The 27982-nt window shown below is 35.4% G+C and overlaps 1 pseudogene; it reads right to left on the reverse strand.

Moving 5' to 3' along the window:
* Nucleotides 1–23217: 23217 nt before the first annotated feature.
* On the reverse strand, nucleotides 23218–25538 carry LOC111396014 (annotated as a pseudogene).
* Between the last annotated feature and the right edge of the window lie 2444 nt (nucleotides 25539–27982).

A 27982-nucleotide genomic window follows, 5' to 3' on the forward strand; every position in this document is an offset into this window, starting at 1 on the left:
AATATCTTGCACCAATTTGTTAAATACATCTAAATTGTCGTCGAGATCCTTTGAAGGATCCATTTTAAAGCTGAAGAATCGTTCGAGTAGGTAGAGTTTATTCGGTGTAGATTTAAGTAAATATAAGTCTTCCAGTCTTTTCCAAAATTCTTTGGTGGTTTTTAGTTTTCCCACTTTTCTTAAGACAGCATCAGACAAGTGTAATATTATTGAGGTATAGGCAAGCTCATCGGCTTCCTCATTTTGTTCTTTTGAGATGTCAAGTACAAAATTGTCTTCGATGGCTTTTGACACCTTTTGTTGGACTAATATGCCTCTCATTTTTTGTTGCCAGATAGAAAAGTCCCCTTTACCGTTAAATATTCCCAAATCAAAATTATGTGTTGTCATTGGTTAACACACTAATTAGACCACATGAAGTAGTATTGGGAAGCGTGATAAGGTAATATCTTGTTAATTCTTAGCAAAAATAACAATGAACATAAACGCTACGTCCACCAAAAAATACCAAGCACTTTTACTCAATTAACCAAGTAATCCTAGTTCTAGCACAAGCAATGGTTACCCCTTCACGGTAACCCCAAAACCTAACGATCACCCCACACGATGATCTTGTTATTGCTGAATTTAAATGGATTAAGCCAATTTACTAGAGCGGACCTATCTGAGTCCGTAGAGTGGAGAAAAACGAGCTTGCTGCTGAATTTCAGTCGGCGTCGCACCAGGGGCAAAATCGTCCAACTTTTTCTGTGTAACCTGAAACACAAAACAAAGTATATAAGCGCGTTCAGGAGATCGAAACAAGCAAGTTACCTGAAGACAGCTTCGCCGGACAGCCGCCCACGCGCCGCCGCCGTCCGCCCACGCGCCGCCTCACCAGGGGCGCCTTGACCTACTGGTAATGGGTATGGCCTCCGTTTGTCCAACCGAGCTTTGGTTTGTGAGTAATTGAATAATTTCAGATTCAGGTTCTATGTTGAATGTCCGAAAAGCAGCCGATTTTGAGCCCTTTTTTGCTACCCAAGCTCTGATACCAGATGTTAGGATCTTCCTCTAGCTGCTCAAGGTGATTTCCGGGCTCAGTTAACCATTAAACATCGAATTCAACACCAAAACCGAGAGGTGACCGACCGCCAGCGAGCTTACTTCCTATGGTTGCTTTTCCTCTTTTGCTTGTTGTTTCTTCCACACACTTAGGATGGATACCACACAGGTAAGAGTCACAAAGCCTCAAGCAATTGGTAGAGAAGATTAATTAACAGGATGCATGAAGGAGAGGAAGAAGAAGACCGCCTCTCTCTCTCGGGTTCTCTCACGCACGGGTTCAACATGACAAAGGGAGTTACCAATTTATAATAGTCCAATGGCCAACTTAAGGTAAGTCACAATATGGTAAGTAGGCTCAACTAGGGTTAAGTCCCAATAGCACACCAACAAGCCACAAAGATTATTAGCCCTCCAATAGGTAAAGCAACGCTAGGTCGGGTCATCCCATTATTCGGTGTTGATTTATCGTTCAGTCATTCATGTCGACTGATAAAAATGGTTTTCATTATCGCTCGGGAGATCGTTTGACAACATGATGTCTAACAGTTTGGTTTAGCTAAGATGAATCATCGAAGTTCTATGGAAGGAGAAGAATTGGCAATTACAGCGAACTTTGAATAAATTGTTTCTCGCTTAATAAAAATGACATAATACAGTCATTGTGACTCTTGCATCACAATGCGATGGAGACTGTTAATATCGAACAATGAAAAAACACCATCTCACTAAAGAAAAGTAAAATAACACTTGTTGTTGATGATGTTGATGTTTATTTCTATGGAAGTCTTATTATTAGTATTGTTTATGAGTGTGAACAAAAGCCTTTAATTTTAATCATTTTCATAATCTAAAAGTAAAGACAATGTCATCATCGAAAGAGTACATGCAAGAAAATAATTTTAGATATGGTTTGTCAAAAGTTCATTTTGTTCATGTATATATTGAATATTCACGTATTACAAATTAATTATGTCCTTCCCTTTATCAATGCTCATTTTGTGGTGTTCTATTTATTCATAAGCTTGAACGTAGATGTTGTAGTTTACATTTCATAAGAAAATCAAAATAAGGCCTCACCGAATCTTAAATATTGTGTTAGAGGCTTGACTCGTCAATACATTTAACTTTGACACTTCAAAATCAAGATGTGTTCGGTTTTCATACAGTAGATTCCTCCAATAAGGGCAATAAATATGAAATGATTGACACTTTGGAAAGTCAAGATATTAGGAAGCTTTTGCACGTTGACTGATAAAACATTTTTCTGGTTATATTTCCATGCATAATCGACGATATATTATATTCAAGATTTCATTTATGTCAAAAATTAAAAATATCGAAAAAGAAGTATACAAAGTGGACCTAAGATGAAAAGATGAAGATAGGGCAAAAGTACTTCCTTGCAACTACAAGTTCATTAAGACGAATTCCAACTAGCAATATCAAATAACTATTCGATCACATGGTTCAATGAGACAAAAAATTATGTTTTCTTCTTTGAATTAAAATCTTTATAGAAAGCAATTCTTTAAAGTTTTTAACATACTTTGGATTTGAGATACCAAGAATTAGAGAGAGAACAATCAGCAAGAAACCAGAATTCTTCATTCTAACACACAAATAGAAGAATATTTCTTGGATTTTGTGCGAAGAACTGCAAGGTGCAAAAGGAGATTCTCCAAGAATGATCGAAGAGATTCAAGAATTATTGGGTTTTCCTCTTCTTCTTGATACATGTAAGATATGGATGATGTTTCATATTTCAAACATGAATTCGTATAATTTTGTAATGCTCGACTAAACATTTAGTAGGATGTAGATGAACCCCCTCATTATAAAATTTTAATATCTGTTTATAGACTTTTGTTGGGTTCTAATACCCAATAAATTGCAAACAATGATGTTAAACAGTTTAATTATATAGGTCTTGGCTGATGTATAAAATTATAAAAACATGCCAACATTTGGTAGCTCAACTCGAAAACAACTTGTGACCATTAAAGTGATCTAACTTAATTAGAAATAATCATGGACCATTTACTCCTTGGATGGTTCTTTTGATATGTCTTAGCGCATTCCTTTAGTTGGGACGTTTACCCTTTGGCCCACGTTGGAGTAAACCTAATGAAATGACTATATCTATCTACCTCCCTACCATTGCTAAAATCTTGTGTGCACTTTTACTTTTTGAGAGAAAACTTTGGCTACCTCATTATTGTTCTCCATGCCTTGGTTTCTATTGCTTTTTTCATTGCCTTTGTGGATTGCAAACCACCACCATACATGTGTTCTCGGGCAACCGGAGTAACATAGTTGTAGGTTGTTGAGCTCATGGTTGTTGAGATCAATTCCACAATAAATGTTATCAAAGCTTGGGTAGGTATGAAATTTGTGTTTTTGGGTGAAAATCAAGCTAGAATCAACCAGAAAGTTGAAGAAATAATTTGTTCAGATTTAAAAAAATTTCAAGTGCATTGTAAAATTGTTTTCCAACCAAATCACTTGCCGGCTGGACGAATCAAGACCACCAACATGTTCAGTAGATCGAGGCACAACCAGCAGTAGTACACATGACTCTGACAATGGTACGTTGTCAATGGTGGTGGAATTTCGGTGACCATCTGTGTAGGCACCTTGCGATGGTATCCATTTTCTGTTGTTTTAATGGTCCCCAAGTTTGTCTAAACAGACAACTTGCTCAGGAGGCATGACGGACCTTGCGGTGGCGTCCATTGTATCTTTAGGTCAAAAATATGTTTTCGGATGACCTTATCCCTGGATGTTCGGGATTCGACTTTTGATCGATGTTCTAAAAAGTGTAAATCGTAGCTAGATGCGGAACCAAAGCTTCAAGCATTACGAGCTTAAGTGAGCCTAGGCGCCTTAAGCGTAAGAAAAGCTTTTTCTTATTTATAATATTATTTAAAATTTTTAATCATTTTAAAATTATTTAATAAGTAAAATAATACATATTAAACATCTAAGATTATAAAATATAATATTCACATAATACTCATACCATTAGTCAATTATACAAATTTCAAGTTTTTGAAATGCAAAAATTAAAATATTTTTCATAGTTTCAATTTTCAACTAGACAAGTCTTACTTAATAAATTTATAGAAATTTCAACATTCTTTTGGAGTTTGTAATAAAATGAGTCTCAAGATCATAATTCATAGTGTAGATAACACTGAAACTTAAATTTTATTTAACTATTTCAATAAAGTCATTTTAACTTTTATACAGATAAAATCTTTTAAAAACTTGGTATTAAAGTCAAATGAAAGTTTTTTTTTTAAAGTAATAATAAGCTAAAGTCAAATAAAATAATTTTTAAAAAAATAAAACACTAATAAAGCGCGTCTATGGAAGACAAAAAGAAATTAAGGAAAAAATTCAACTATTTAGGAATTGGAAAAAAAGTGTCTAGGCACGAAACGAGGCTTTTTGTCACAACTTTGAGCCTAGCTGGTGCCTAGATGCTGCCTTGGTGAGCTTTATAGAATACTACTTTTGATCGATTGGTTGTTGTAGTCGCTAAAAGCTTTGGAGTAAATGGTTGCGGTCCCTAAAGCTGTAATTCGCATCTCTCCATATTTACGGATTCTTAGACGTGGTTCAGTCTTGTATATTGGCTTATTATAATTAAATTCCAGTACTAACAAGTCATCATGTGAGATGGCATTAGGATTGGGGTAACCGTTACTTGCTTCTAGATTTTAGGAATTATTTACCCAAAATTGTTACTTATTTAAATTGCTGGATTTAATTGCAAGTTGTTTATTGATTCTTTGTTTAATTACCGTTAAGTCACTGTGCGAGATTGCATTACGTGAGAAATTGAATTTTTTATCATACCTTCGTGTTACATTGATTATTCTATTAGAACACTTAGTACACCTATACTTGACCCGTTTGATCATTTCTTTGATAATGAGATTTAAAATTTCATGAAACCCTTGGAATCCAGAATGGTGTATATTGCAGCCTCAATATTACTTTATGTGATCTATTTTTACACTTTGGTTGTTCTATTTTTTCCAAATATCTTCATATTTCGAAGTTAGAATTTTCAATGGAAAATGAGATTTTTTATTTGACAACAAAAGATGAAGAAGATTTGGTTCAAAAAAGTTTCAAAAGCCATATATGACAATTTTTTTGCCAATTTGACAAAAGCCCAAAAAGAAGAATATAATGAACTTATTTTCACTTCAATTATTTTACTCCTATCTGATATCATTTTGAGAAAAGTTGAAAAACTTGATTCTACAAAAGAAATTTGGAAAAAGTTGGAGGACTTATATTTGCTTAAATCTAGTCCTAATATGTTATATTTATTTGAAAGATTTTACAATTTTAAAATGGATCTTTCAAATGATCTTGATGACAATTTGAATGTTTTTAACAAACATTTTCAAGACATTGTTATTTGTGATGAGAAAATGTCTGAAATATACAATGCCATATTTTGCTGAATTTTATGCCTAACTCATATAGGGAGGTTAAAAATGTAATTAAGGATTGTAGGGACTCACCAACATCTGAGATTATCATGGATTCTACTAGAAGTAAAAAGATGGAGAATAAGACTGAAAAAGGAGGGCAAGATGAGTGGTAAGGTACATATGATGAAGAGTAGAATGAAGTTTAAGCAAATGAATTTCAATAGAGTTCAAGATAGTAGTAACTGAGTGATCAGGATGGTAAGAAAAAGGGCAAAGCTTGGGACAAGTTCAGTTGTAAGTGACGCTATAGCTGTGGTAAGTACAGTCATTTTGTAAGGGATTGCCCCAAGAAGAAGATAAGTAGAAAAGTAAGATGAAAGGTGAGACGAATGTTGCTTTCAGGTCGGTATGACCTTAGTGAGGTTTATCGAGAGTAGACCTAGTCATTGTATGTGCATCTGTATGTAATCCATTCGACATAGTGTGATTGCTTAATTCTGTTGCATGGTTGTGTGAAATATGATTAAATGTGGGAACCCTTTGTCTGTTAAGACCCTGATCAGGTGGAATGAGATAGAGACACTTATTTACTTAGGATGAGAACAGTGATGTAGAGATAGAGGATTATCCCGTAGACTTAGGATCTATTGTGATTTATCAGTTAGACATGAGGTCAGTGACAAGTCTAGTGAGCATGGTGGGCTATAAGCCCTGATCAGGTGGAATGAGATAGAGACACTTATTTACTTAGGATGAGAACAGTGATGTAGAGATAGAAGATTATCCCGTAGACTTAGGATCTATTGTGATTTATCAGTTAGACATGAGGTCAGTGACAAGTCTAGTGAGCATGGTGGGCTATAAGATGGGATATATATTCTCAAGGTGTGAGCAACACGGAATGGGATAGGAAAAGTGTGGTGAGATCTTTGCGTTGGGTCATTTATGTATATGTTGCATATGTTTTGACCAATTGATTGATTAACTTAGTGTTAGTCTGTTGTTCATTGTGAATGTGTTAGAACAGATCTGTGTTATTTTATGTTATATCTTCATTAGAAATATAATATGCTCTTGATTGATTACTGTAAATTACTTATTCCTACTTACGTATTTTTTGACCTTAGGCCTAGTGAATACAAGGAGTAGGTATGGTATATGTTTCTCGTCCAAATCATGAGGTAAGGTATGTGATCCAAGTTTTATTGGCTACTTTAATTATGCAAGTATTAACTTTGTGTTTTGATTGTTTGCAGGTTGATTGAATATTAAGGTGGAGATTTGTTGGGTTTTAATGTCAAATAAATTTCAAGGGACAATGTTAAACAATTTAATTATTAGGCCTCAACTAATGTACGAAATTATATCGGCATAAAAAGATTTGGTAGCTCAACCCTAAAACAACTTAAGGACCATTAGTTGTGGCCTAGTTTAATTAGAGACGCTCATGGTCCATTTACTCCTTGAATGATCCTTTTAATATATCTTAGCCCATTCCTTTCATTGGGTCATTTACCTTTTGGACCAAGTTTGAGATAACCCAATAGAATAACTATATATATCCATCTTCGTACCATTACTAAAATCGGGTTTGAGTTTTTGCTTTTTTGAGAGAAAATTTGTGGCTGCCTCATTGTTCGTCTTCTTCATGCCTTGGCTCCTATTGCTTTTCTCTTTGCCTTTGTGACTTGCAAACCACGACCATACTTTGTACCTTTGTGGATATACTAACTTTCGCAACTAGAGTAACACACTTGTAGGTTGTTGAGCTCGCAGTTGTGTGTATTGATTTGGGATATGAATTTCATAAATTGAAGATCAATTTTATAACAACTTTGACATATGCCATTTGTTTATCTTGAATGATTAGTATAGTTTTCAATGCTTTTCAATTATGTAATGTTTTATGTTGTAATTGACGATTCTGTGAACAAAAAGGACTAAAATGAACATATGTAAAAGTTGAGGTGTTAGTTGCAACTATGTATAGTTGGATAAGGTAGCGTAGGGTTCGGGTTCGGGTTCGGGTTCGGGTTCGGGTTCGGGTTCGAGTTCGAGTATGGAACAAGGAAGAAGATACGTCGTATTTTCGCTCACCTCTCACCAAGACATTTTCGAGCAATAAAAACAGAATGCTTGTCACTTGCTTATCTCTGCCTTTTCCCTCAAGCGACAATGATCCTTCGCTCCAGTGAAAATATTATCTAGCAAACCCTAGTTAGCGATTTTGGAAAGTTTTACACGACCTATAATACTTAAACATCCCTAACTATAAATACCCAAGCCTTGTACAATTTTTTTCGGGTGGTTTTACATTATGCCTCTCTTGCAAAACAATTCATAACATCCTTTTGGTGATCTAAAACCACATTTAGCTTAGGATTCAAATCATTCATTCTTGAGATCCTACAACCACTGATTGGGAAAAACATCAAGATTCTAGAATCCAACACACCCACTTCCTTTGTCCAACAAGCTAGCTACTTTCTCAATTAGAACTTTAGAGGCTGCTAAATATTAAGGAAGGTTGGACTACAAGCTTTGGAATTGATAATTCTTGGGTATCCACTTGGATGAGACAATTGTACATGATCAAGAAGTTAGAGGAGGCTATAGTAACTTGAAGATTACAGGAAGCAGATCGAGAAGTCTAGTAAAGTTGGCTAGACAACATCTAGTAGTAAAATTCATTATCTATAGTGAAGGTAACTAGCTTGGTCCTAGAGTTTTTACCCAGCTAGGTTTCTTTGTCAACAATATGTGATGTTATTTATTGTTTTCATATTACAACTATGACATTCAAGAATAGGAAATTGGACATGAGCAATTAACCATCTAGAAACTATTAAAAAGTAACTTGCTGCTTTTAATAGGTTAATTCTGCAACTAAGGTCAAACTAACAGAGCCTAAATGCTTGTCTTGAACTTATTTGTTTAGATGATAGTTCATTGTCTGTCCCGCCATGCTTTGATGGCACTAACTATGCCTTATAGAAAGTTAGGATGAGAGCATTCTTAAAATCAGTGGATTAATGGATTTGGTTGAGTGTGGTGAATGGTTGGAGTGTCCTAGTAAAACTGTAGATAACATAGTAACCCCCAATCTCAACACTAATTGCTCTAAAACTAATTTGGATGAATGTAATTGGAACAACAAAGCATTACATGCCTTATTTATGACTGCAATTCGGATGAAAGAGGATGAGACTTTTGATGAATTTTATGCTAGTTTAAATGAAATAGTCAATTTCAGCTTCAACCTAGCTGAGAGAATCCCCGAGCCTAACATGGTTTTAAAAATTCCTTAGATCCTTAGATGAGTGATTTAGGCCTAAAATTATGGTGATAGATGAGAATAAAGATTTAGATTCTATTAAGGTGGAAGAATTGGTTAGATCTCTCTAGACTTATGAGTTGACCTTGGATAAACTGGTAAAAGATAAGTCTGTGGCCTTAAAAACTATTAGGGATAACCATTATGGATCTTCTAATTCAGATTCACCTAATGAGGAAAAGTTAGCCTACCTAGCTAAAATACTCGTAAAATGTTAAGGAAGAAGAAGAAGTCTCAAGGAAAATATAGAGGTGCTCCCAGTAAATCTAGGAATAGATCTAAATCTGTGAGGTGTCATAATTTTGGCCATATGAGGAATGAGTGCCCAACCAGCAGTAGAAATCAGGATAAGGCTATGAATGCTACTCTCACTAATAACGAGTCTAACTCAAATAATCAGAGTGAGAAGTCCACTAGTGAGGAAAGTGGGAAACACGTTGCCTTTACTACTAGGACTAGGAGTAGATCTGACAAGGAAAGTGTGTGGAATGAGGACATAGATAGTGGTGAGTAATATGGAGAAGATTATAAGAGTGAGAAAGATATCCTCGAGGCTTACGATAAAATGTATGAGGAGAGTCTTAAGATTTTTGCAACTAATAAAGCCTTAAATTGAAAGGTAAAGGAGGTTAAATTTGGGAAAGAGAAGCTATATAAGTACATTCACGACTCTGCCCTAAGTGAATTGAAATCGATGAATGAATATTTAGATACTCAGGTTAGGAATCTTACAAGTGAGCTTAAGACGACCTCTAGGAAAGCTAGTAATTAACTGTTGAGAATGAGAAGTTAGAAATCCAAGTTAAGAATCTTTTGAGTGAACTAGAGTATTCCAAGTCTTAATTCCTTGCTTTTTTCTAGTAATTCTGAGAAGCTAGATAACATCCTAGGAATAAGCAAACCGATTGATAAAAGGGGATCTATGTTTTAAAGAGAATACCATTAGTACTTCAAAGATCACTTTTGTCCCTGCCACTAACCAGCCTAAATATATGCCTAACCCATAACCTAAGAATAAGGGATCTATAGAACAAAGGTCTACTAGATTTCATAGGACCCGTCAACCTAGGAATAGACATCAGCAATCACATAAATTTGTCCTAGGTTTATCCCTATATGCTTTCACTGTGGTAAGTTAGGACACATACGACTTAGGTATCATCAATTTATGAATAGAAATAGAAACTTGAACTTCAATGGAAACAAAAATTAGGATATTTATTGGTTAGATGGGATTCCTTACTCATCAAGTAAATCGTTTGACCATGATGGTAACACAGTTGTTTGGGAATTGTTCTCCTACTAGGCAAGTTTGGGTGAAGAATAGTGATCTACAAAACTGTAAAGCAGGTCTCAGTGCTCTTAAAGGTAAGGGCACTCATATACCTAACTGATTAGGTAATTATAATGCATGTTTATGCCTTATTATTGTGTGTCATTGATTTTCGCATGCATCGCATCTGTGTGTTTACTTTTTAGGTAGTTGTTTCTTAGATGTGCATCTCCATTCTATTTGCATTGGCACATGCAGATTTTGTTTTGTTTTATGTTTTTAACATTACTTTTATTTTGTGTGTGGCACATTCATATCTTAAAAATAAAAAGAACAAAAAATTTGAAAAATTTAAAAATAAAAAAAAGATGGAAATTTTTTCTAGTGCATGATATATAACATTATTGAACTTGCATGTTTGACCATGTATGGGCTCAACTGATGAGCTGTAGCACATTTTCCATTGCTTGCTTGCTTGCTTAGGTTGCTATGGAGTACTTCGTATACTTGTCTTCATGTACCATTGGCACTGCATACTTTATAATATTGTAAGTAGGACTTAACTGCGTGTGTGAGATTTAGGACGACAGTTATTTGTCAGTAAGGTGACTTTGAACCTGAATTGACCAAATTTGTTAAACCTAATCTCAATTATATCCCCTTATAATAAAAAGTTTAATATCTTATGTTCTTTTTCGAAACCTATTTGACTTGAGCGATTAAGCCTACTAGGTGTCTCAAAACCTGGTATCTATAGTCAACTGACATGGGATTAACCAGCCTAAAGCTCACTATGAGGGTCATCTTAGTCGCTTAATGGAGAAGGACCTGTACTTAAGATGTAAGAATTGATGTGCTTTAAAAACATTGAAAAATGTATGCTCAAAGTTAAGGGAGAAAAGAAAAGATCAAAATATACATGGAAAATAAGCATTATTTAAAAGTCCTAATGTGCTTAATATTTTGACTTTCACAAGTAGGAGAATAAATTTATTGGCAATGATGTTTTGCATATTATTTCTCACAAAATTAAACTATGGAGTCCTTTTTACAAAGGATTAGTGACACTTTACACACATGGGTCACTTGTACAATTTACTCCATTTTAACTTAAAATGAGTATGTGGGAAAGTTTACTAATAATTGATTTTACTTGTGCATGCTATCAACTGTACCCTTTGTCATTTGTGACAAAAATGAGGAAGATAGTATATACAAAGGGGAGAGAATATAAACAAAAGGAGAAGCTTGAAATTGAATTTACATTGACATTTGCATTTTATGTCTATGGGTCATTGGAGAGAGCATAGATACATTTTGATACTGCATAAAAATGTTGAGAGTTTGTAGCAAGAGGGAGAATTTGCATTCCGTATCTAATGCATGGCTATTTGAGTTTCGATGTTTTGTAATGTTAATGTTTCGACTGGTGTTTTGATAAACATTAACGTCATGCCTCAAACTAGCATCCTTATTTATAATTATGTGCTTCATTGTTACATTCCCGTATCACATGCTTTTACACTGGGCGTTTGAGTTTTTGATTTCATGAAACAGGTATATAAGGAATGCAAGAGATAGAGCTTACATAGTTTAGATAGTTTAGTTTTGTTTATTTTATTACCTTTACTTTATTGTATAGTTTTGTTACAGAATGCCTAAGGGGGAGATTGTTAGGTTTTATGTTGTAATTGGCAATTTTGTGAACAAAAAGAACTAAAACAAACATATGTAAAAATCGAGGTGTTAGTTACAATTATGTATAGTTGGATAAGTTAGCTTAGGGTTCGAGTTCGAGTTTGGAACAAGGAAGAAGAGATGTTGCATTTTCGCTTGCCTCTCACCAAGTAATTGCTCGAGCGACAAAAAACAAAATGCTCATAACTCGCTTGTCGTAGACCCTTTGCTCAAGAGACAATGCCCCATCACTTGAGCGACAATATTATCCAGTCAACCCTAGTTCACGATTTTGGAAAGTTTTACACTGCCTATAATACCTAAGCATCCCTAACTATAAATACTCAAGCCTTGCATGATTTTTCGGTGTGATTGTACATTGTGCTTCTCGTGCAAAACATATTTATATCATCCTTTGGTGATCCAAGAACATATTCAACATAGGATTCAAATCATTCATTCTTGAGATCCTACAACCATAGATTAGGAAAAACGTCAAGGTTTCAGAATCCAAAATGCCCATTTCCTTTGTGCAACAAGGTAGGTGCTTTCTTAATTGGAAACTTAGAAGCTACTAAAGATTGAGGAAGGTTGGACTACAACCGCAGGAATAAAGAACAAGAATTGGTGATTCTAGGGTATCAAATTAGAAGTGGCAATTGTACAAGATCGAAAAGTTGGAGGATATAGTGGTATCTTGGAGATGACAGGAAATAGAATGGAAAGCCTAGTGGAGTTGGCTAGACAGCATCTAACTGTAATATTCACTATTTATAGTGGTGGTAACTAGCTTGATCCTGGAGTTTTTACTCAATTGGGTTTCTCCGTCAACAATATTTGGTGTTATTTACTATTTTCATATTACAAAGTGCGGCATTCAAAAATAGGGAATTGGACTTGTACGATCAATCATCTAGAAACTATTAAAAAGTGACTTGTTGCTTTTAATAGGTTAATTACATGTAAGGTCAAACTAATATATAATCTAGAATGCATAATTTGATAATCATGAGTGTTTCGGGAATTTCAGAAGTTAGGTAACTAATAATTGAATTGATATGTGACCTTTTTTATTCAAGAAAAGAATAAAGAATGTAGCACGTTTTAACAATCATTGTAAGGTCTAATAGGATATAGAAATATATTATTATGCCTTGTATGATTAAATCGAATGTTTTTGTGTTTATAATGCATCTTTTCATGTCGATATCTTTGAATGTCTAGAGTAATGATAGATTTAATTCTATTCAAGAGCCATTATGGTACAAAATAAGAAAATCGATTATCATGATTAAAAAGGTGTTTTCATGTTCTTGAGTTGTGTATAAATAAATTAATAAAGAGAGATTTGAAGTCTTAGTACTCTCATTTAAGCTGCTTTATAAACACTTCTTAGTTGCTTGTTAGATAAGTTTAGATAACTAGTCACAAAAATTAATTAATCACTGCTTGGCTATCACAATAGAGTTCTCCCTATCTGTTTTAGAATTGTTGGCTCATTTTAATTGCATTTTGGACCGTTGCAATCCTAAACAGCTATCCTTGTTGACTTTTTATCTCACAATGGGATCCATGTGCCTATTAATTAATGGTCAAAATATACATTTTGGTACTGAAATAATTAGAAACAAACAACCACTTAGTATGAATTAAAATTGTATTAAGTACTGGTAGGGATGTCAAACGGGTAGAGCGTCTTGTCGGCTCAACTCGTCAAAAACCGACTCATCGATGAACCCGAGCCCAAGCCGAGCAGGGGCTCAATGCCACGAGCCGAGCTCATGGGCTCGTCAAAAAATATGAATTTTTTTTTTTAAAAAGTTCCAAAATGTGCAAATTTACCAAAAAATTAAAAACGGCTCGTGGGCTCGACTCGGCTCGGCCCGCGAGCTCGTTGGCCTAACCGAGCTCACCCCCAAACAACGAGCCACGAGATTGGCTCACCGAGCCTGAGCCGAGCTCGCCGGCTCTGCCCATTGCCATCACTAAGTACTGGGTATTATAAGTAACATTATCTTATTCACGCTTTATTACTTAGCTACAATACCATGAACTTACAAATTTTAACGATCAGAGCAAGCTTTTTATAGTGACCACAGAAAAGGAATCAATTTTTTTAAGGCGACCATAAAGAAGGAAACAACCATTTTACATTGAAGAAATAAAATGGAAGTAAGCTTTCATAGCTTTGCGTGCACTGTGACACGAACTTTGCATCTGTGAGGACGTTATCTGTGGCAACAAAATGTTCAGAGGTTACATATGGTAAATGTGGATGTTTCTTTATTGATATTTAACATGACAGCATGGGTCTTGACTAATGAATTTCATTTGTCATTCGTAATTGTTGACGTGTATGTATATAATCTCTATTGACTCTATCGTCCTACCTCATTTCTCCTAGTTAATATTTAGAGTGATACTATGTGGTGAAATTTCACAAGTGCAAGGGATCGTTGGCAAGTAATATTTATTTGAATAGTTGAAAGTATTGATCCTACAAGAAATAGACTTTAAGTTAGATTGTATCAACTGGAAACTAAACATAAATGTAACCGAGTCAAAAAATTGAGTTGATGTTTTGATTGTCTACTACTAATATTTGTTCTAACTTCTATTAAATACACATAAAGAATGATTTTATGAAAGCTTTTATGAGAAGATTGTGTTAGCATTCTGACTCCACCTATTGTTTCCTATACCGATTCTTGGCCTATAATCTTTAGTCTTATTAGTGTATAAATTGGCGACCCTAATCAATTTTAATAAAACATATCTTTAGAGATTAGCTCAACCTATTTTTAAACACAACTTGAAATATCCCTATTCGAATTTAAATACCCAGAAATGGATTAAATTGCGTGATTACATATTTTGATTGCATAAGTCATAAACTATTATTCCTAATGTTTATTGAACTTTATGTTGATTATATCACAATGTTATAATCCTATTTCGAACCTCCCCCAAATAAATTAAGCAATTTATTAACTAAATAATGAACAAGCATTTAAATAAGCAACAATCATATGATATCAATCAATTACAAAAATCATACTAAAAAATCGGCTTTTAATTAAAAAGGTAAAACAGCAGCTTATGTCTTCAGCCAAACACTCACAAAATTTAGCCTAGCATACTTATTATGAAATTACAACAAAAGATATGAATATCACCACCTGGAAAATATATTTGCAAGAAGGAGCAATCAAATCAATTTTGCCTTCTTGAATTCCTCCAAACAAGACTTCAATGATTCTAGATAATTTCTTGCTTTTAATCTTCAAGTCCAAGCTCTGAATCTTCAAACTCTTGATATACTTATCTTGAATCTCTTCTTAGCCTTCTTCTTCATGTTCTTGAATGAAGAATATCGAATTTTTTATTTCAAATTTAGTTAAAACCATAGACACTTCAACTTGATCTGAGTCTTACTCTCACTAGGGCCATGTTCCGTTTACCTCTCACTCGTTGTGGAAAATGCCTCGACTTGCAGTCAACTACGTTGTCTAGCCTAACTGATTTTGCCTCTTTACTCTTCTTTAATAATAATAGACTCAAGCGTGTCACAAACTGATGAAGTGCATAAGGGATTAGAGTTTATGATGAAATGAGACTGTCGCAAGGCATAAAAGTGTGGTTTTTGATTTCATGATAACTTTGGATTTGTTCGTTTTTTATGAATTACTAGCCTAACTCGATTGGAATTGAGCCAATGAATAAAACTCAAGGCCTTTGGCCCTGATGCAATGCCAATTTTGGGCAAACTCCATCGTTTAGACCCTCGTTTAGGCATTTTTACTATTTATGATCATTTTTGTTTTTGTAATATTTTTTTCCATAAAATTCGGATTTATATTCCGTTTGTTGGAAGATGATCCTGAAGATAAGGATTTTTCATCTTAGTAGTTATCTCATATTTTTCTATTTTTGGAAAAATATCTTTTTATTCTATTTTCCAAATTTTGCTAGGTTTTTTTTCTATTTAAGACGTTGTAAGCTCTTTGAGGCGACAGTTTTTTGAATTCAATAAAAATTTCCTTGAGAGTTTTCTCATTTTGTGATTGTTCATCTTCCCTATAATCTTCTGCTACATCAGTTGGTATCAGAGCCGAAATCGTTCCTTCACCATGCCGTCAAAGAGACATCCAGAAGCCCGTGATGCCCCAGTAGAGAAGGTACATAGACGTGATGAAATCGCACAGCTACGTCAATAAGTGGAATTACTGAGATAGCAAATCGCTGCACTTATGCCGTAGCAGCCTGCGACTGCAGCCCAACAGTTGGAGGATTCCAATGATGAGAATCTGTTTGCACCACTTGAACAACCATTGGATCTACCAATTCGCCGGAGAAAGGGTGGTCAGGAGGACAACCGACGTTGGGAATCAGGATTTAAGGTTGATATTCCAGAATTTCATGGTGGGTTGAGTCCAGAGGAATGATCCTACAAGAAATAGACTTTAAGTTAGATTGTATCAACTGGAAACTAAACATAAATGTAACCGAGTCAAAAAATTGAGTTGATGTTTTGATTGTCTACTACTAATATTTGTTCTAACTTCTATTAAATACACATAAAGAATGATTTTATGAAAGCTTTTATGAGAAGATTGTGTTAGCATTCTGACTCCACCTATTGTTTCCTATACCGATTCTTGGCCTATAATCTTTAGTCTTATTAGTGTATAAATTGGCGACCCTAATCAATTTTAATAAAACATATCTTTAGAGATTAGCTCAACCTATTTTTAAACACAACTTGAAATATCCCTATTCGAATTTAAATACCCAGAAATGGATTAAATTGCGCGATTACATATTTTGATTGCATAAGTCATAAACTATTATTCCTAATGTTTATTGAACTTTATGTTGATTATATCACAATGTTATAATCCTATTTCGAACCTCCCCCAAATAAATTAAGCAATTTATTAACTAAATAATGAACAAGCATTTAAATAAGCAACAATCATATGATATCAATCAATTACAAAAATCATACTAAAAAATCGGCTTTTAATTAAAAAGGTAAAACAGCAGCTTATGTCTTCAGCCAAACACTCACAAAATTTAGCCTAGCATACTTATTATGAAATTACAACAAAAGATATGAATATCACCACCTGGAAAATATATTTGCAAGAAGGAGCAATCAAATCAATTTTGCCTTCTTGAATTCCTCCAAACAAGACTTCAATGATTCTAGATAATTTCTTGCTTTTAATCTTCAAGTCCAAGCTCTGAATCTTCAAACTCTTGATATACTTATCTTGAATCTCTTCTTAGCCTTCTTCTTCATGTTCTTGAATGAAGAATATCGAATTTTTTATTTCAAATTTAGTTAAAACCATAGACAAATTTATTTCTAAAAAGATGAACCAAAAAAATCTTCACCTAAATAAACAATATTATAACTTAATCTGCAAAATGGTCCTTTAATTATTTGAGTCAATCGCTGCAATTTCCACCTTTACTCAAATTATTCAAACCATAGCATGCCTTGACATCAATCTTTGCATTCGTTTACTAGTAGGTGTTATAGTTTGTCAATCCAAAATAAAAAAAAATGGCTTGACAAAAGTTGTTGCCTCACTATAAGGGATCGCACAATCTACAATACTTGCAATCAATCCTTTTACATGTTTTAGAAGCTTTGTTATCTAACTCCTCCTTGTTAAGTCAGCAATCCATTTTGAGGTCAACTTTTTCTACAACTATAGCATTTAACTTTCTTCTTACTTCATGACTTCAACTTGATCTGACTCTCACTCTCACTAGGGCCGTGTTCCGTTTACCTCTCACTCGTTGTGGAAAATGCCTCGACTTGCAGTCAACTACGTTTCTAGCCTAACTGATTTTGCCTCTTTACTCTTCTTTAATAATAATAGACTCAAGCGTGTCACAAACTGATGAAGTGCATAAGGGATTAGAGTTTATGATGAAATGAGACTGTCGCAAGGCATAAAAGTGTGGTTTTTGATTTCATGATAACTTTGGATTTGTTCGTTTTTTATGAATTACTAGCCTAACTCGATTGGAATTGAGCCAATGAATAAAACTCAAGGCCTTTGGCCCTGATGCAATGCCAATTTTGGGCAAACTCCATCGTTTAGACCCTCGTTTAGGCATTTTTACTATTTATGATCATTTTTGTTTTTGTAATATTTTTTTCCATAAAATTCGGATTTATATTCCGTTTGTTGGAAGATGATCCTGAAGATAAGGATTTTTCATCTTAGTAGTTATCTCATATTTTTCTATTTTTGGAAAAATATCTTTTTATTCTATTTTCCAAATTTTGCTAGGTTTTTTTTCTATTTAAGACGTTGTAAGCTCTTTGAGGCGACAGTTTTTTGAATTCAATAAAAATTTCCTTGAGAGTTTTCTCATTTTGTGATTGTTCATCTTCCCTATAATCTTCTGCTACATCAGTTGGTATCAGAGCCGAAATCGTTCCTTCACCATGCCGTCAAAGAGACATCCAGAAGCCCGTGATGCCCCAGTAGAGAAGGTACATAGACGTGATGAAATCGCACAGCTACGTCAATAAGTGGAATTACTGAGATAGCAAATCGCTGCACTTATGCCGTAGCAGCCTGCGACTGCAGCCCAACAGTTGGAGGATTCCAATGATGAGAATCTGTTTGCACCACTTGAACAACCATTGGATCTACCAATTCGCCGGAGAAAGGGTGGTCAGGAGGACAACCGACGTTGGGAATCAGGATTTAAGGTTGATATTCCAGAATTTCATGGTGGGTTGAGTCCAGAGGAATTTTTGGATTGGGTGACTGCAATGGAGGAGATCTTGGAGTTTAAAGAGATTCCTGCCGATAAATGTGTGCCTCTCGTTGCGACGAGGCTTCATGGGCGAGCAGCGGCGTGGTGGCAGCAGACTAAAGTGATGAGATCCAGGCTAGGGAAACCCAAGCTTGCATCATGGGACAAATCGAAGAAGCATATGAAGAAACAGTTTCTGCCTTACAATTATGTGCAGACCATGTACCAACAACTGCAGACTCTGCATCACTGTGGGAAAATGGTTAGTGATTATACCACGGATTTTTATATGTTGGTTACGAGGAACGAGATGATGGAGACAGAGGAGCAGTTGGTGTCACGATACGTGGGTGGTCTTCGTCCCCAAATACAGGATACTATCAATATGTTTGATCCTGTGACAGTTTCTGAAGCACATCAGAGGGCAATACAGATAGAGAAGCAACAGTCCAGGAGAACTACTAGTCTTTTCATTGCAGGGAGTTCTTCCAATAACCCACAATAGCAGGTAACACGTCCTGGTAATCCTACTCAATCTGGTCCCCCAGAACAAATCTTGTCCAACAACCAACACGTCCTGGGGTTGGTATTCATTATTTTTTATGCGGAGTTACAGGCCATAGGCAGTCTGAGTGCCCCAAAAATCTGCGCAGAGAACTCTTTGTTGATGAGGGGAATGACGATTATGAAGGTCCGCCTGTATTTGACGGTGAAGGTGTAGAAGAAGAAATAGAAGAGGAAGAGTTTGTGGTTGGTGATGTGGGTCAGGCACTGGTGGTGAGGAGGAGTTTCCTGACTTCGTTGGAGAATAACACTGATTGGTTGCATAACAATATCTTTCAATCGACATGTACTGTTGGATGGAAGGTATGTAAATTTGTTATTGATTCTGATAGTTGCGAGAATGTGGTGGCTGAGGAGGTCATTAAGAAATTGGATTTGCAGACTGAGAAACATCCAAATCATACAAATTAGCCTGGCTGAAGAAAGGCAATGATGTAGAAGTGTCTCAACGTGCTCGAATCAGCTTTTCAATTGGACCTACCTACAAGGATCAGGTTTTATATGATGTAGTAGAGATGGATACGTGTCATTTACTGTTAGAGAGGCCTTGGCAGTTTGATAGGCACTCACTGCATGATGGATATACCAACACGTACAGCTTTCTGTTTGGGGGAAAGAAAATTGTGTTACAACTAGATAAGGGTTCAGTACAAATAGTTGGGAAGAACACCAATTTACTGACCAAAAAGAAGTTCGAGATAGAGATGGAGTAGTCGAGGGCAGTGTATGTGCTAGTGGAAAGTTGATTGATAGTGAGCATGAAGTCCCTCTCACAGTTCAGCCATTGCTGAAGGGTTTCATGAAGTTTTCCCAGAAAAGCTTCCTGATGGATTACCACCACTGCGGGATATTCAGCATCAGATTGACTTGGTGCCTGGTGCTGCCCTGCCTAACCGAGCGCATTACAGAATGAGCCCCACTGAGCATGAGGAATTGCACAGGCAAGTTGAGGAGCTTCTAGCAAAAGGACACATCAGGGAGAGTCTTAGTCCTTGTACTGTTCCTGCTCTTCTCACGCTGAAGAAAGATGGTACGTGGTGCGTGTGTGTAGATAGTAGGGCGATTAATAAGATTACGGTGCGTTACCACTTTCCTATTCCCCGCCCGGATGATTTGTTGGACCAGCTTACCGGTGCTTATGTGTTTAGCAAACTTGATTTGAAGAGTGGATACCATCAGATTCGTATCAGACACGGGGATGAGTGGAAGACAGTATTTAAGACGAGGGAAGGATTGTACGAGTGGTTAGTCATGTCCTTTGGCCTCTCAAATGTGCCCAGTATGTTCATGCGGGTTATGAATCAGGCTCTTCGCCCATTCATCGTTCTTCGCAGGGATAAATTCATGCTGCAGCAAAGAAGTGTTCATTTCTTACTGATAGTGTGGTGTTCCGGGGTTATGTGGTGTCACAGGCTGGGTTAGCAGTTGATACATCTAAAGTAGAGGCAATAAGTCAGTGGCCATAGTCCAAGACTGTCACTAAGGTACGGAGTTTTCATGGCCTTGCTTCATTCTATCACAGGTTCATAACACATTTCAGTAGTATCTTGGCACCAATTACAAATTGCATGAAGGATGGTAAGCTCCAGTGGACTCACGAGGTAGAGTCGTCTTTCCACTTGATTAAGCAGAAGTTGACTACTGCTCCAGTTTTGGTGTTGCCTAACTTTACCCAACCATTTGAGCTACATTGTGATGATTCGAAAGTCGGTATTGGTGGTGTGCTGAGTCAGAACAACCGCTCGATTGCATATTTCAGTGAGAAGCTTTCTGGGCCGAAGTCTCGGTATAGTACTTATGATGTGGAGTTCTATGCAATAGTCCAGGCCGTTCGACATTGGCTTCACTATTTGTTCCATAAGGAGTTCATTTTGTATACGGAGCATGACGCCCTTAAATACCTTGGTACTCAGGATAATGTATCTGCTCGACATGCCTCTTGAATTGCTTACTTACAGTAGTTTTCTTTTGTGATCAAGCACAAAGCAGATGCCCTTAACAAAATTGCAGATGCATTGAGTAGGCGCCAAACTCTCCTTATAGAAATGCGAGTGGAGTTTCCAGGTTTTGACAGTTTGTGTGACTTATATGCTATTGACCTATACTTTTCCCATGTTATTCAGAAGTTGCAGGAGGGTGTGTAGTTGGAGTTTGCATAGGTTGATGGTTTTCTTTTTCATAGCAATCAGTTGTGTATTCCAGAGGGTAGTTTGAGATTGAAGATCATTCAAGAGTTGCATAATGAGGGCCATGTGGATCGTGACCGAACATTGTAGCTTGTTGCTGCTTCTTACTTTTGGCCATCATTGAACAAAGATGTCGGCAAGTTTGTGGAGCGTTGTCGAGTTTGCCACTTGGCCAAGGGCAAGGCGAGAAATACGGGCCTGTATATGTCCCTGCCTATTCCAACCCAGCCTTGGATAGACGTGAGCATGGATTTCGTTGTGGGACTTCCCAGGACTCAAGGTGGGTTTGATTCGATCTTCGTAGTGGTTGATCGATTTTCAAAGATGGTACATTTCATCCCCTGGAAGAAGACTACAAATGCTGTCAATGTGGCCTTACTGTATTTTTTGTGAGGTTTATCGTCTGCATGGACTTCCTACATCTATTGTGTCTGATCGGGATACTCGTTTCTTTACCCATTTCTGGCGCAGCTTATGGCGTTCGGTAAATACATGGTTGGACTTCAACAGTGCATATCACACTCAAACAGATGGTCAAACAGAGGTTGTTAACCATTCCTTGGGTGATTTATTACGTTGCCTAGTTGGTGATCACATCAAGTTTTGGGATCAGAAGTTGTGTCAAGCAGAATTTGCTCATAATCATACTGCTAACCAAAGTACAGGTTTTAGTCTGTTCCAGGTAGTGTATGGCCTTGTTCCTCGTGGTCCTCTTGATCTGGTTCCAGTTTCTACTTCTGTTAAAATGCATGGTAAGGCTGAAGACTTTATTCAGCAATTGCAGCAGGTTCACTCACAGGCTCATGATCAGGCTGCTGTCACTGAGTATAAGCGTGCTGCGGATCTTAAACGCCGACATGTTGAATTTGAAGTAGGTGACTTTGTTTGGGCGGTATTAACAAAGGATCGTGTTCCTGCTCATGAATACAACAAGCTTATTGCAAAGAGGATTGGTCCATTGGAGGTCATTGAGAAGATCAATCCGAATACTTACCGTTTGAAGCTGCCCAGCCATATTCATACATCTGACGTGTTCAATATCAAGCATTTGGTGCCATTTCGTGGTGATAATTCTAATGAGGATGAAGTTCCTTTCCCGTCAAATTCAAGGACGAATTTTTCCCACCTTGGGGAGAATGATGAAGTGCATAAGGGATTAGAGTTTATGATGAAATGGGACTGTCGCAAGGCATAAAAGTGTGGTTTTTGATTTCATGATAACTTTGGCATTGTTCGTTTTTGGCGAATTACTAGTCTAACTCAATTGGAATCGAGCAATGCCAATTTCGGGCAAACTCCATTGTTTAGACTCTCGTTTAGGCGTTTTTGCTATTTACGATAATTTTTGTTTTTGCAATATCTTTTTCCATAAAATTCGGATTTATATTCCGTTTGTTGGAGGATGATCCTGAAGATAAGGATTTTTCATCTTAGTAGTTATCTCATATTTTTTTATTTTTGGAAAAATATCATTTTATTCTATTTTCCGAATTTTGCTATGTTTTTTTCTATTTAAGACGTTGTAAGCCCTTTGAGGCGACAGTTTTTTGAATTCAATAAAATTTTCCTTGAGAGTTTTCTCATTTTGTGATTGTTCGTCTCCCCTATAATCTTCCGCTACATCACAAACGAGACTCTTTATATTGCTGGTCAAATTTATAACGAATTGATCACATGATTCATGATTACTTTGAATTAGGATCTAAGCACATGCAGCATCCTCGATATAAAACTCAAAGTAGTATCTTGAGTAAATAAGGTATTAATGGCGTTGATGTAATTCTTCATTATTGCAAATTTCATCATACAAAGGGTGTAGAGTCTCATCTTTAAGATCTTGGTGACTCAACCTTATACAGTTTTGTCGGTATCATATATCTTGTTTGCCACTTTATTCCCTACAAGACTTGGAAGAGCTAAATCTACTAATTAATGCAAGATATATTAGCACTGTCATACACGAACTTTCACTAATCAGTTGGATAAAACCAAAATCCAGCTACTGAAGCTTAAATGAGATGAGAAAAAAGAGAGGCAGTAGATGTAATGAACACCTTCTTAAGTTACATAATGTCAAATACAAAGATTAATGGCAGTAGATGTAATGAACACCTTTTAGTATGTAATTAATTACCTTGGCACTTCCAAAGTCATCCCAGAGACGGAGAATAGCGGCCACAGAGGATATGAGTTCTGATATATCATCCACTTGAACGGCCCCTCCTGTTTTTCTATTGACTCCCAAAAGAAAAAAGAGGTGGACGAGCACCACATGTACTCCTGAACTCACCTTCCCATTTTCTAGGTACTCATGTGAGGTCGGCAAGTGCCCTGAAGCAAACCATTTAGCTTCTACTAGGAATGCGTCGCACAGACTTCCCCACTACAACAAATGAAGGATATGCCATTGATGTCATCTATGTATGTCATGCAGAGATACATTAGGCCATAGTTTTGTTTAGCTAAAAATATTAGATTTTTATCTAAGTCAAAGTTAAAACCACACATTTTATTAATCTATAGTTTTTATTGACATTTTAACCATACATTTTATCAAATTTTATCAAAATGTACTAAAAATTTGATTTTTATCAAAACTAAATAAGGGCCACATATTGGCATGGATGAAAAAAGAGTATCTTACTGCTGACTTTAGTGAATCAATCGGATTATATCCGTGCTTTTTGTAGATCTTGTAGCCTATATCATTTGTGGTGTCAAGAAGGGCTTTGTAGCACATCTTCATGGGTTTTGGTAACATCTGAACGATCGCATAGTCCCACCTGTACACAATTTAAATATTTAAATCATCAAAAGATATTCAAGTTAAACATATTGCATGTCCAGTATTGCTCTCCCTTCTAAAATTAGAAAAGAAAATGTTTTATACATGTGCACAGCTCGGGTAAAGACAGTAAGTTCTTCTGGTGTCCCATAAAGATCGAAAATGTCATCTATTATGTAAATAAACGTGATGGATTTGATGAGCTCAAGCCGTTGCTCCGACATGCTTGGATCGCTCAGGGAAGCCATAGACCATGTATACCATTTTAAAGGTTGGTTCCTAGCCTGCTTTAATTCCTGAGCCAAACCAAGGTTTTTCCACCACCTAAAATTACAAAAGATTCCATTTTTAGTTTTCCTCAAAATTGTCAAGAAATTTTCATACGTGCTATGTCTTCTTACATGGAAATTTTGGCCAGTTCTTGTTGGTTGCCGGTCTTTGCCACGGAAATATTCATTTTTGCGAGCTCTTTCAATGTTTTTCTCCATCCATTTATGCCTTGGAAATCTCTAATATACTTCTTTGCAGTAAATCTTGCAATGCTTCTGTGATAAGGATGCTTCAATCTGTCACTAACAATTTGGCCACTAAATTTTGCTGCTTCATCAAGAATATCTTCTCCTTCTGTCACTAGCTGCGCAGCTTCATACAATTCCATCAATCCTCTAATATCTTGCTTTAATTTCCCTTCAAACACCCCATCTTTTCCCTTGAATTTATTGAATATGTCTGTGTCATGTAATTAATTTGTTTGCGACTAATAATCATTTCTTTTTCAATTAATTAACAAAAACAAGCACCAAACAAAGACAAAAATAATAAAAAATAAAAAATTTCAACCTGCGGAAATGGAAAAACCGTGTTCTCTCAAGAGTCTGAAGAAAAGTGAAAGATCATAAGAGTGTATCCATCAAAAGAAGTGGTGGCTTCCATGTAATGTCGCCGAAGAACTGCTTCAATCTCTTCCTGAAAATGGTAATCAACATCTAGTCGCTGGATAGCATCCACCAACATTAAGCTTTCTATTTGATTTTCTAATTCCTCCGATTTCAATATTTCCCTGATATCCTTCAGTTTTTGTTCATATTCCATGGAAAATTCATCCTGCAAGTCAGACTTGTTTTTTGCTTTACGTGAATATACATCGACACATAATATAAAAAAATATATAAATATATAGTTATAGAACATAAATAACCTTAAAACTTTGTCCATTCAGAATAATTTGGTGGGGTTTCGAGAGTTCAGAAGTTGCTTCTAGAATGGTCCACTTCTGAGGAGTAGCTCTACATGCAACAAGAGATGGTCTAATAGCTCCATTATCTGCAATTTTTGTATGAATATCAGAACAATGGCTGGGTAAAGACGAGGGGCTCTTGTAGACTGCCATGGCAGAGAGAAATGTATTTTTGGATAAATAGCTATGCTTATTAATTAGAAGGCGTTTGCTTGATAACACTAAGAATTGATTATGGGGTTTATATAGGATGCAAACCACATGCATGGTAGTTCCTGCTCCAATATTTTCCACGTTATGATAACTTTTATGCCATATATGAAAATGACGTATTCTTCCTGTACGAGGGAATTACGACAGTCATTAGTGTTTGTGTGCCGAGTTTCAATGTGCGGGACCGCCAAGAAAATGTTTATGTCATTGATATTGATAATTTCTTGACGAATTCAATTAATGACTTTAGTATTTACTATCGATGTCACCGTTACATATTGAAATATAATCTTATGTGGAAGATCTTTTGTTTTCCCATTTTAACCACATTGACATCAACTTTCATTTAGAAATTCTAATAGAGTAAAAGTTTTCAATGTTTCTTGAAATTTATCCTTCAACTCATTCCAGAAAGCACGCTAATATAAATTGTATAAAAACTTTTGCCACATAAGCACATAGATATTTCAGACTTGTTTTGCTTTGAAACCCTCTAAAAGTAATTTTTGACTTACAAAAAGCCCTCCTAAACACACGATTAGGATTTGTTTGACCCAATTTTTTGGGTAAAATAATTTTACAATAGTGATTTTTGAAGAATTCATGGTAAAAGGTAGGAAAAATTTTGAGTTTATTATTTTACTAAGAGAATATATAATTGAAAATGAAATTTTGTAAAATGGAAACAGTAGCTTAATTATTTAGTCATAGACATCTATCTCACAATAAACTACAATATACAAAGGTTTTTAGAAGGCGAGATGGAGAAAAGTGTGCTGCGCATTGGCAACCCGTGGTCGGTGTAACATTTTTAAAATTTATTTTAGCTCCCATTTGTTTCTCATTTTTGAAAGAATGAGAATGAAAAATATAGTCGTTAAAGGCTCACATAAGCGATAAAAATTCAAATTTGATAACTTGATGTGATGGATAACGGTCATATTTTTCATTTTAACGAGAAAAGAATGGGAACTAAGCCCCTGTTTGCTATTGTTTAATTTTAAAATCGTTAATATTATATTGTTCGAATGTTAATAAATATTTGCTATTTTATTACGTTGTGTAAAATTCTCGATCCGAAATTTATTTCTTAAATAGAATTACTTTAACAATCTTTTGGATATATTTAAGAATAAAAATAAATAAATAGATGAATGAATAATTCCTTTTGGTTAAACAAAAAATCTTCCCGATTATATCACATGTTTCTCGAACTTTTTTGAGTTACTTCTACTACATAAGATTGGGTCCACTTAGACGATACCCACCACGAAAGGATGAACAATTGTCCCTCGTTAATTTTATTAATGTCTTATAATGTCAATTCAATATTTGACAACTACTTTCAGAATTTAAGTTTTGTTTTTCAATCATATTTACACCTCATGATTCATGGAGGTCATATCCATATTTCAATCACGATTATTTAATGAAATTGACAATCCATTAGACAGTGCGAGTCTCCCAGCTCTTGAAACATGAATGATTTTTGTTTGATTATTCCATCTTATCTCCTTTTGCAGTAGCTAGCTTTATTGACTCCACCAAAGGTGCGTAGCGAGGTACCTGCCACTTTCCTATTAGCTTGTGATCTAATCCAATGGAACCCTCACAAGCAACTTATCTTGTACAAAGGTTGAGTACCAAGTTGTTGCTTCTAGAAATACTATAGGATCTTTAAAATGTTGGAAGAGTTTAATGTCGCTAACTCAAGTACACTATTCATTTATTGTGACAACATTAATACAATTTATCAATGTGTGAATACATTATTTTACTCGCACAATAAGCAGCTCGATACTAATTTTCATTTTGTTTGTCACAATGTTAAAGGTGGTAAGTTGCAGTTCCTCATGTGTCATCTTCATCTTCTAAGTAATTTGTCGATGCCTTAATAAACCCTTGTCACGTGCTCAAGCATCATCTTACGGGACATATTGACGATAAACTTGATTAGTACTGTATTTTATCATTTGTCCTATTGTAACAATCCATTTTTCTAGTTATTTTAGTTCTCTAGTTTGTTTAGTATTCTAGTCTTATATATTTAATAATGAATATAGTATTCTATTTAGTTTAGTACTCTAGTTTGTTAAGTATTTCTAGCTTTATAAATGTATTGTTTTAGAACAATAAAAAATTAAACCATACAACATACATATTTGATGTCTCTTTATTTCTTCTACAAATAGAAGATTTTAAAGTCTAAAATCTCGTAAAAGAATTCCTTACCTTTGTTACTCCTTTACTTAAACTCATCAATAATTTCCTTGTATCTAATTCCCGTCAATGAAAGATGAATCATCTCCTTTTTATAATCATAGATAAATATTAGATCAAAATTCATATATCAATCTCATTAAATGTAGAAGTTGAGTTGAAATAGGAAATAAATTTTTGATTGCCTTTAAAATTTGTGGATGAAATCC

Source organism: Olea europaea, chromosome 6, assembly GCF_002742605.1.
Source record: "Olea europaea var. sylvestris chromosome 6, O_europaea_v1, whole genome shotgun sequence".
NCBI lineage: Eukaryota > Viridiplantae > Streptophyta > Magnoliopsida > Lamiales > Oleaceae > Olea > Olea europaea.